At 35.5% G+C, this 12,146-nt stretch overlaps 1 pseudogene; it reads left to right on the top strand.

Annotated features, from left to right (window-relative positions):
- The first annotated feature begins 641 nt into the window (after positions 1-641).
- LOC120608294 (methylsterol monooxygenase 1-like) lies at positions 642-1,515 on the top strand (annotated as a pseudogene).
- The last annotated feature ends 10,631 nt before the right edge of the window (positions 1,516-12,146 follow it).

The raw sequence follows: 12,146 nt of genomic DNA, 5'->3' as shown, positions 1-12,146 counted from the left end.
ACAAAACAGATATCATTTTGTCTGCAAGTATTTTTTGTAACTGCTTTATCAAGATATAATTCATACACCATACAATTCACTAGTTTAATGTGTACAATTCAATAGTTTTTAGTATATTCACAGTTGTGCAACCATCACCAGAATCAATTTTATCATTCCCAGTGAAACTCTGTACCCATTAAGTAGTTACTCTGCAAACCCCCTCTGCCCAGCTCCTGGCAACCAACCACTAATCTGCTTTCTGTCTCTATGGATGTGTCTCTTTTCGACATTTTACTAAGGAGAATCATACAGTATGTGGCTTTTGGTGTATATCTTCTTTGGAGAAATGTTTATTCTAACACTTCGCCCATTTTTACATTTGGTTGTCTTTTATTATTGTGTTAAAAGAATTCTTTATATTTTCTAGATACAAATTGCTTATCAGGATTTTTTTTTTAAATTTCTTGATAATGTCCCATGAAACACAAAAGTTTTCATTTTGATGAAGTTCAATTTGTCTATTTTGTTGTTGTTGTTGCTTGTACTTTTGATGTCATATCTAAAAAATGATTATAAAACAGTCTCCACACAATCATCCAGGTGAGGGGTCAGGAAGAGAATTTCTTAGAATTATAAAGCTGTCTGCAGAGATTTGAAAAATGGCAATAAATGGAAGTGTCAGCATCTTTAGTTCAGCATCCTTGACTGTGGATTATGCAGTTTTACCTTTAGCTGACAATCCTCTGCAAAAACCATTGAAAAATGCTTGGAACTATATGTTAGATAATTATACAAAGTTCTAGATTGCAATATGGGGATCCCTGATAGTTTATGAGGCCCTTTATTTCTTGCTCAGTTTACCTGGATTTTTGTTTCAATTTATACTTTACATGAAAAAGTATAAAATTCAGAAGGATAAACCAGAAACATGGGAAGTCCAAAGGAAATGCTTTAAAGTACTTCCCTTTAATCCTTTTGTATCCATCTTCCTTTGATTTGTGGAACTTATTTTAGAGTATTTCAACATTCGTTAGGATTGGGAAAGAATGCCAAGATGGTATAGGCTTTTGGCAAGATGCCCTGGTTGTGCGATGATTAAAGGTACCTGGCACTATTTCGTACATAGACTCTTACGCGACAAAAGAATATATAAATATATTCATGAAAGTCATCATGAGTTTCAGGCTCCATTTGGGATGGAAGCTGAATATGCACATCCCCTGGAAACTCTAATTCTTGGAACTTGGATTTTTCATTGGAATTATTCTTTTATGTGATCTTATAGTTCTTTGGGCATGGATGGCCATTCATTTGCTAGGAACTATTGATGTCCACAGTGGTTAGGATATTCCTCTCAACCCTTTAAATCTCATGCCTTTTTATGATGGTTCTTGGCATCATGATTTTCACCACATGACCTTCATTAGAAACTATGCTTCAACATTCACATGGTGGGATAGGATTTTTGGAACAGACTCTCAATTTATTGCCTACACTAAAAAGATGAAGAAGATTGAGAAAAAGACTGAATAAATATGTAAACCTTCTTGAAGATACATATTTTTCCTGAATTAAAACTAGTAGTTAACCTTGCTTCTAGGGAGTAGAAATAAACATGTGTCTTGGCAGTTAAATGATGAAAAAAAAATAACCTTTATCTTTCTAGTGGGAACTTTTTCTACTTTCCATTCAAGTTTCGTATATGTAGAAATAAGTAAGGACATTTTAAAGGCCATGTTCTTAACTTTACAGAAAGGTTTACATAAAGTAAAGGGAAGAAGGATTAATTTATGTCTTTCCCTCAGTAATACTGTGGGCCTAAAATTGAAATTGGTCTTTAATTCTTTAAAATATATAGTGGCCATTTCAAAAACTCTTAATAGTGGATGTTGGCCTCATCTTGAACTTTAAACATTTTTTAGGATTTGCTTAAAGATCAAAATATGGGTTGAATGACATCATCTGATACAATATGAGTGGGGCTGCAAAATCAAGAATAGCCAACACCAAGAATTTCCACTCTTGTCTGGAGCTGGGGTGATTTTCTTTAAGAAGTCCTTTCAGGTCCCAATGTACTACTGGCATCTATAAATTAAAGCAATTCTGAATTGATGTAAATGGAATATTTTAGTTTAAATGTTTTCAAGTTTCTTGAATTTTTTTTAAAATGAAGCTTTATTTCTGCCATTTACTGTTTAATTTTTGAAAATCAGGATTTTTTATTTCCCCCTCTTTTAATTCCTCCCTCCCCCCACACTTCCACCCCTCACCTGAATGTTACTGTCTCTCCTTAAGAACTGGATCTCTGAAGGTAGGGTGTCTCCTCCCCCGCCCTAGCCTGACACACCTGCACCTGGGGCCTGGAGCACTTGGGGTGCAAACCTAGGACCTTCTGTGTGTAAAGCGGATGTGCTAATCACTACGCCATGGAGCCACCTCTGAAAAACAAGTTTTTATTATACTTAAGCTGCATCTTGAAAATTTGTGAACTGATTTGGTGTATTCGCACTTGCTATTGAAATAAATGTGATTTTTTTACGCCTATAGTGTTATAAGTGTAAAAAATAAAAAAATTGTAAGCTGATAAGGTCCTTGCAATCTGTGAGATTAACCAAGGGTTGCCTCACTTAAAAAAAAACTATAAAACATACACCTATGTTTTATAGTTTTAGCTATAGGTCTGTGTGTATATATATACATATATATATATATTCTTAATTTATACAAATGATAATTGTGAGATATAGATATATTTTAATTTTTTCTACATAAATTTTCCACACACAACTCCTTTCATAATTTACAAAATATACATTTGGTTTCACTCTCCAATTAGGTAGAGTGTAAATTTTAATTTATAAACAAATTTTTTTTTCTCACCAGGCATTAGACTATTTCTGTTGACTATTTTTATAGTCTAATGCCTGGTGGCAACAGGTTCCCTGATGCCACCACAGCAGAAACCCTGAGACCAGTGGCCAGTGGCTGCCAGACACCTTCTGTGACTGTCAGCTAAAATTCTGAAAGCAAATGATACATAACGAATGGATTTACTTGGAATGAGAAACTGAGTTATTTTTTTTCTTTCTTCCTTTCTTCCTTCCTTCCTTCCTTCCTTCCTTCCTTCCTTCCTTCTTCCCTTCCTTCCTTCCTTCCTTCCTTCCTTCCTTTTTTTTTCTTTTTGGTGGGGAATTCAAATAGAATATTTTATTAATAGTTGTCTTTGTAACTGATTTATTTTCTTAAATTTAAACCATATAATATATATCTAAAGAAATTATCTGTTTAGAAAAATAACAAAAAGACTTTCCATAAAAGCTGACAAGAAGCCGAAAAAATTGGGTCACGTCCTGCTAATATAAAAGTTGTGGTGTGTGGAAAGGACCCCCATGTCTATTTTGAACAGAGTTTGTAACAATGTCCACTTATCCGTAGCAAACGTAAATGACCAAGGCTATTCAAGTAAAAGTGACAGAAAACTGACATGACTGACAAGTCCAAATAAGATAACCTGCTATTAATGCATGTAATAAATATTGTATTATACCACTTTTGAATACTCTTAGTATTTTGAAAATAAACTGAGGTATTCAGTTTTTATTAGTAGAGCATTGTTTGTTCTACATTCCCATTAGATGAATATTGACCAAATGTTTAAATCATATCTATCGGAAAGGTGCTCAATTATTAGCCTGGCTGGGAGTGGGGGGAGTTCCACAATCTCAGTGCAATAAAACTTGCAGCAAAACAAATTTTTTATCTCCCACCAGAGGAATTAACAAAGGGTCAGCCAATCTTCTGATAGGCTTGATGGGGAGAAGGTAAGAACATAAGCAGAGATTTTCAGCTGGCTACTGTGGCATGTTATGTGATAAGAGTAGTCACCAGCACAAGTAAGAGGTTTAAGGAAAAGACCAACAAGAGCACGTTTGATGGGATTCTTTGATGGCAGGTTCATTGTGAGGCCTGAATTACAAAGTACCCCAGGGGGTTCACTTATGGACAAAGGAGGACATTTGCAGGTGTCGGCCACCTGGGAATTCTGAGGATTGAAATGCATGAAGTTGCTTTCTTACTAGACCCTCCAGAGGAGTGCAAGACACCGGACGTTAACATTTGAAAGGAAATGTTGCATTGCAGGGATAATCTTGATGAATATACATTCCCGGGAACGAAACTTCTGTGTATATAGTGGTTGAAGGTAAATCCTGAGCTTCTAAAAGATGAATTAATAACTATCTCTGAGGAGCAGAACTGGATTAAGATATTTAGAAGCCCCAAACATAATAACAACAACAACTTACACTACCTTCGGAGAAAACAATTTTTTTAAAATAGATTAACTGTGAATAATGACCATAATAACATAAACACTGAATTCTTAGATAACCCAAATTACAATTTAACTCTGCTGGGAGGATAGGGTCTGTATGATGAGGATAAAAGAAAGGAAGGGAATTAAATCCTCTTCTATTCTGGTGGAAAGACATCAGAGAATTCCTAACCTGAATAATCAAGAAGTGTAATAAAGCCTGCTAAAAGAAACGTGAAGATAAACATAAAAATAAGCAGATAAAGAAGGTGACAATTGTTTAATAAGGGGAGAATAGTGGGAAGGAAGGCAGGGAACCATTGTTTTTCATAAAAATTTATTAAACTATTTGAGTCCTTAAACTAATTTTATTTATAAAACTAAAAAAAAAAAAAAAAAAAAAAGAAAGTAAAAGAAAGGAAGAAAGGAAAAGAGGGAGGGAGGAAGGAAGAAAAAAGAAAGAAGAGAAGGGGTGAGGAGCTGGGAAAATCACCCAGAAAACAATTGCAATAATCCAGGAACAACTGAACTCTAGTAGAGAGGATGGAAATGGATAAAAAGTGGGAGAAAATTGAAAGAAAAATTTTTTAAAGAAAAACTAGAAAAGGCTTAGGGCTTGCTGTGGAGGAGAGACACTAAGGTGCCAATCTCAAGTTGGTTTATTAAGAGAATAGTGTGTACTTAGAGAAAATTATAATTTATTATAATTATATTACAACGTAATATAATTATATTAAAATTATATTATAATTAATATAATTAATATTATATTGCACACATTGTCCATCTCCTACAATTAACACATTATTATATACTGCACTGTTTTCTAATTATGTAACTGTAGAATTTAGCACTTTATTTGTACAAGGCTGTCATTCGCATGAACTGCTTCATGTCAGTATTGTTTTTACTATACTGTAAACTCCTTTGTTTTATACCACTTTTGCCCCCTCAGTACCACATAGCTGGGGATATAGTAATTTTTCTATAAACAGTTCTTGTTTAATAGATGACATTAGACTTTGAATATTAATAGCTGATAAGTAAAAAGAAATTCAAATCTGTAATTCTAAAGTTACTTTATTTACAAGTTGTTTATATATGCTATTTTATATAGACATATAATAACTAACACTTATACAGTAGTTTTTGTGTTCCGGACACTATTTTAAGTACTTTACATATTTTAATTTATTCACTCCTCTCACTGCCCCCACAAAGTAGGTACCTTTATTACGCTCGTTTCATAAATCAGGAAAGCAATGTGCAGGAAGATTTAGTAATTTGTTCAAGGTCACACAGTTACTAAGTTGCAGAGTCAGATTCAAACCCAGACAGTCTTACTCTTAAGTTTGCAGTCACACACATACATATGGTATACATATATCATAGTTTATACCCACGTATTATGGTACTATTATGTGGTATAAAGAATTAGAGAATAGCATATCATAATGTACAGTGTGATTCAAAGCGAAAATGTACAAGAGACCAGAGAACAGAGAGGCCTTTATGAATGAAAATGGTTGAAAATGTATTTCCTAAGGAGAGAGGGTCTTTGCTATAAGAGCAGGTCACAGGTCAGTTTGCTATAAGTCAGTTTGCTAAATGACAAATTTGCTGAAATTTAAAAAATATAATTTTTAAAATAAAAAACTTAAATTAAATGTATTGGGGTAACATTGGTTAATGATATTATTTTAAAGATTTTTAAAATTAATTATTGGGGAATAAATGTGCTAAAATTTGTTAGAAAATTCATTGCAGTTGTGTTACTACAAGAGCCATCCACATGGTCAGGGGAAGGAACGGACAGAAGAATCTAAATTGTGAGAGTGGTAGCCAAAATTGATAGTCGTTTGACAAGTCTAATAAATCTGTAGCTAAAGGAAACTAGAATGTGAGAAACATTTCCAGTAAGAGAAATAAACTGATGTGTCAGTGAATAGATTATTTGTGGAATTGATTTTTGGTGAACTGGCTTGGGGCAAATTCACTTTCAGTGAACTGATTTTTGCTCCATGGACCTGATTCAACATCTAGAACTGGAATGTGACTACACAGACACACACACACAGACACACACACACACACACACACACACACACACACACATGCACGCGCAGAGGAAACAAAAGATTCATATTGCTCTTAGTTCGAGTAATGTATTTTATTACCTATTGTATTTTTTTTCTTTTTTAAAAAATGCTAGTACAACCCAATAACATGGTTCCTAAACATTCAACTGGTTATGACCTACGGTTTAGAAAACCTAGTAACCAAAAACCTGTTGTAACTTGAATATTCAGTACAAGGCTAATGGTTCAATAGAATCAAACTAATATGTTTAATACTGTTAAAGAAAAAATAATTAATACAATTCTAACTCAGTGTTCCAGGATACAATTCCCCACTATAAAGGAACATGGTATAATCTACCTACTTTAAATCCTGCTATGGGACTGTAGGGAGATCTTGCAGCTCCAAATTACTGGTTTGGCTGTCATGGTTTGATGGGTTGCCAAGTCACTAAAGGGCTGGAAGGGATATGTCTTGATCACCAGGTGCCTTACTACCTGAGACCTTTCTTTTCCACCACCAAACCTACCCGTTCCACTTCCTGTTGCTAAAATTTGCTATCTGCTATCCATAGAAATTGCTCTTTCCCTCGTTGCACTAATAAACCAAACACCATCTTAATGTTTTCACTTCTCCTGTTCTAGAATCAAGTCGCCAATCCTTTGAGGTTTCCTAAGGGAGTATACTGGTGGTTATAAGAAAGTGTAGATGGGTTGGAAGTTGTCTCTGTATATGCCTCATGTCTGTTCTTTTTCCCTTGGGCCCAGTAGGAAAAGACAGACTTTTGCATCAACTCTGGGGTGGGTTTTCAAGTACGGTAATGTTGACTAATCATCATTTCAAGAAAAACCAGAGTTGGGTTGTTCTGATTGGGCTTCCAAGTCATCAAGTTAAACCTCCCATTTTATGTTATTATTTCTAATTCCATGTCATAAATATTAGAGGGAAAAATGATAAAAACATATGCCATGTGTTATTATGTAATGTCTCTTCATTTAGCCATGCATTTAAACAAATTAAATGCTGATTATACTTCAAGTGTGAATGCTGAGGGCCTATTCTGCTCTTTTGAATTCAATTAAATTTTCAATTAAAAATTGAAGGGAAGCACATCAGGAGGGAAAGGCGATATTGCACCCAAAGACTTTTCTAAAGAGTTGAAGAACAGTATTTTATCTGCTATTGTTCATTGATGACAAGCCAATGCTTTTTTTGTGAACTCACTTTGTTCACATATTTTCCCGTTATGACCATCTTCATTTGTCCCTTTCTGGTGGACTTATATCAGCCCTACTAGACGCTATTAGAAAAGTTTAAAGTCAAAAATAAAAAGTAAAATCTCATTTGTTTTCAGGAAAAGGCATACCTCAGATATATTGTGGATTCAGTTGCAGACCACCGCAATAAAGTGTCACAATAAAGTGAGTTGTAATCTTCTTGCTGGTGGAGGGTTTTCTTTAGATTTATAAAAAATGTAACATCTATGAAAAACAATAAAGCGAAGCTCAATAAAACAAAGTATGCCTTGTACTGATACTTTGTAAACCGAAGTGTCAACAGATCATAGTGGCAGGGCTACTTTTACCATAGACTGAACCTCCTGTAGAACCCTTTTTTGCTCTAGGCCACACAAAAATCTGGCAGTTTTTTGTATCATCCAGTACATGGGCTGGCAAAGTATCCCTAAATGTGGAATATGCTATCATCAGATAAGAGGCTCACTGGGTGATATGCTTCCTTCTTAATGGTATATCTGGGTCCTTCCTCCTGGGGACTTGTCCACATCTCCAATTGTGGGTCTGGATCTGAAAACTGGCTCAGGTCCAGAAACGAGGCAAGGATTGTGACTTTTTACTGGGACATGTGTCCTCGGCTTCCCAGTCATCTGTCCTTAGCTTATTTTGCTGGTGTAAATTGAGTTGTATCCTTGTCTGTTATTTATTATTTTGTATGGACATGTGATTTCTAAGGTCACCACAAAGGGAGAAGAGAGTGTGTTAGAATTGAGGGAGATGTTTTTGGTGATCGAGGTAACAAATGGCTTAATTACTTTTATTCATATTCCATTAGTTCATAACTGTTCTGCAAAGAAAGTTGGGCAATGCATTCATTCTCTGTGCTCAGAAAGTGTAGTGAACATATGGCATTGTCTTTGTCACAGAAACCAAACTAAAAAATTCCATTTTCCTAAAAAATGGCAACTTCTCCAATTCTACATTTGCATATGCTTTTCTTGTTTTTGATTCAAGCTCTAACTAAAGCATGACCCTTTGAAAGCCCTTAGTAATGACAGAGATTTGGGGGACCAGGTTCATTCTGAGTATATATGTGAGTGACTATCTCTGAGGGCACCCCAAAACTAAGTAGAGACTAATGGAATTATTTGTGCATTCTTTCAACTCCACTGATGTAGCCAGTAGAGAGCCTATCTTCTGTTATAGCTAGGATAAGACAACCTGTCCTTCAAGGTCTCATTCTAACTCTTAATGTTCCTAGGCCTCAGCTAGGTACCTCCTGATGAATGCAGCAGATCAGGTGGTTTGTGAGCACACATGAGACTGAATCTCCTCTGTAGATTCCTAAAAATAACTGAGAAGGAGGTATACATTTCAGAGGGGCAGCAGCCAGATACTCTATGGGTACAAATGAAGAAAAAACAGAATTTGAATATTATCGATGTTTCTGTGACTTCTTATTGTATGCATGTTCTGGAAAAGTATACAAATACTTGAGCTATATTTTTATCTTTTTTGTTTTACTATTTTAAGTCTTTATACTTCGTAGCATGATGGTTAATTTTGGAATTAAAGAGGCATGCTTTTGAGTCGTAGCTCAGGCACTGAATACCTTTTGGTAAATCATTAACTCTTCCTGAGCCTCAGTTTCATTGTCAGTAAAGTGGGGATAATATTACCTACTCAAGTAGTTAGGGAGAAAATAAGATAATATACATACATTGCTTAGAACAGTATCTTCAACATAAGATTTAACAATGACATATACTTTATAATTATTATTATCTTCCTGCCTTTAATTTAGGCTTCAATAAGGCAGGGACCAGGACTTATTCATTTTTATATCCCCCTCAGTGACTAGCATGTCCTAAACATTATAGGCACTGAATAAACAGTTGTTAAAACAATTCAAGATCATTCAATGGTGCTTTGATTTCCTCAGTTAGATACGCTCTGTACAAATTCAAGACATAATAAGAATTACGTGCTCTTTTTAGATCATGCTTGTGATTCCTTATTAACAAAAAAGCATGTTGGAAGGTGTTTGAAAACAGTGTTGGCTTTTAGGGAGTCAGCTCTCATTTCTTGCTTAGTCCCCTTTGTGAACCTGTGGAATCCATGATGCAAGATGGTGAATTGGGGCTGGTGCAAACTGAAACCAATGACGTCAACAGATAGGCAGCTGCAACTTTGGCTTCTTTATCACAATGTTCTAATTAAGTGATAATTAGTTATTATCAATAATTTAAGTATCCATAATGAGCTAAATGCCTGGACAAGAGATGGAGGGTAATGACAAAAGTAGAAATAAGCAATGGTAGAAGCCATAGCTATTCCAATAAAATGTTTCACCAAGTATGGATGTTCTCTGTGCTGCAGGAAGCTTCTTAATTTCATTTCTACCTTTAATTGAATGAAGCCTTAGGAACATTGAGGCTTGGGCTATGATTCTGTCAGAGTACATTTAGTATTATAAATCAAAATCCAACAGAAGCTCTTTCTACAGAACAAAGATAGGGGAAACAAGGCGACCGGGGTCACGGATCAATTCAAAGTAGCACATTTTAAATTAAGTATTAAATTATAGAGTACTTTCTATAATACAAATATAGGTCCAACAATCAAATTGAAAGAGTTAAGAGTTCTGCTTCCAGGCATTAATTAAATGTGGTATCTGCTAGCTAGGGTAGAAAGGGCTAGTGAATCAATACTCAATATTTATATTAAAAAAAGTGCACATTTGGAACATATTTTTGTAATTAAAAGCCACCATAAAAAAGCTTTTCTAGTAAACTTTTTCTAGTAAACTTTCTTGTTGCTGACTGATATTTGTTGTCATTGTCACTCTTCTAATTAACATTCCAGATAGCAACATATAAATAAAAATTGAATCGGATTTTGTTGTGGGAGATGGTGGTAGACAGGGAGGTGGAACATGAGCCTAGGTCCTGAAATCCCCAGAACCACTGACCTAAGAGAAAACACATTGAGCTGAGAGTATTCAAAAGCCCATTTGACCACTGATAAACCCTAAATGCCTCAATTTCCTCAGCTATAAATTGGAATTACTTATTAGATATTATTAATATCACAAGAATTGCTTACAGATAAAATTATGTAGGGTATGTGAGAGAACTTTTTCACAGTGCCTCTCACGTATTTTCTGTTCCTAACACAAAAGACCTTGTATACTCCTTACCTAAGATGTTCCTTCTTGTTAACTAAACAGTAGCAAAAAAAAAAATCTCAGCAGAATCCATGGAAAGAGAGATGCTATTTCTGAATAATAAAAGTGAGAGTTTAAAACATACAACATCAAAAAAAGAGTAAGTGATTCACACCAAAAATAAAAAGTGCAAGGTTGTACTATAAATGTGAGTTCTTAGAGCCAAACCATGAGATCTTTATTCAAGATCTGGAGGTTCAATTTTGTGGGGTGAGGAGGAGAGAAGCTACTTAGTTTTTTCCTTGAAATTTCATTGTGAATGTGGGACTGGAGCATGGAAGTATGTGCTGGAAGGGATTTAGGAGGATGCTGACAAGGAAGTCCTGCCAACTAAGCCATAAGAACAAGGGGGCCCCCATGGCCTCAGGCATAACAGTGTCCTCTTTGGAAATGCTCATCTCACAGATGTCAGCAATCCCTGCCCTAGCTCTCTCTTGCCTGAGGCTATCTGGAATGCCAGATTCCAGGCCTCTCTCCCTTGCAGTTGCTCCTAGTGTTTCCACTGCTTGCCAAATGTGGGGGTTGGGCACTGCCTCCTAACTACTAGGTCAGGTCTGTCATTGGGAATCCTGGGCCTTTCCAGTCTCATCTCCCTGATCTCTGCAACATCCCCGTCCCCACACTCATGGTTACTATCATCTACCATGTGATGACATATAAGAGTAACACAATTTTTAAAGAAAATGGCATTTGAACACATCACATTTGATCATCAGTCAAGAGTCTTCCTTCTGGTAGGTCATCTGCTCAGCAATCACACACTTTAGAATTGCAGAGCCATTGTTTCTGAAGAACACATATTACATGTGATGAGTTTTTATGTGAGCTGTAGTCTACTCCAGTGGTTCTCAAAGTGAGATCTACTGACTTCAGCGGGGTGAGGTTCCTGAGACCTCTTCAGGGAGTCTGGAAGGTCAAAACAACATTTATAATAATATCAAAGACTTAGCTTTTTAACAGAGCTAATGTTTGCACTGATGGCACAAAAGCAATGGTGGGTAAAGCTGCTAGTGCCCTTACACAAATCAAGGCAAAAACGCCAAATTGTACTATTTGTTATTGTATTTATTCTTTAGTACACAGTTGGTACAATTTTTTAACGTTCTGTATGATAATATGAGAAGTCTGCTTCATGAAGCACTTCTGCTGTCAATCAAAATATGCTGCCTTGAAAAAAAGAACATAGGAGATTATTTGATTTAGAACATTATTTTTGGAGCACCATTTTCACTTGAAGGAATGACTGACAGACAAATCATGAATGTTCAAATCTGGGTATTTGGCAGACATTTTCTGAAAATTGAACAAAGGG

Source organism: Pteropus medius, unplaced genomic scaffold (genome assembly GCF_902729225.1).
Source record: "Pteropus medius unplaced genomic scaffold, Ma_sr-lr_union100, whole genome shotgun sequence".
Taxonomy (NCBI): domain Eukaryota; kingdom Metazoa; phylum Chordata; class Mammalia; order Chiroptera; family Pteropodidae; genus Pteropus; species Pteropus medius.
This window is presented reverse-complemented; position numbering and strand designations above follow the sequence as displayed.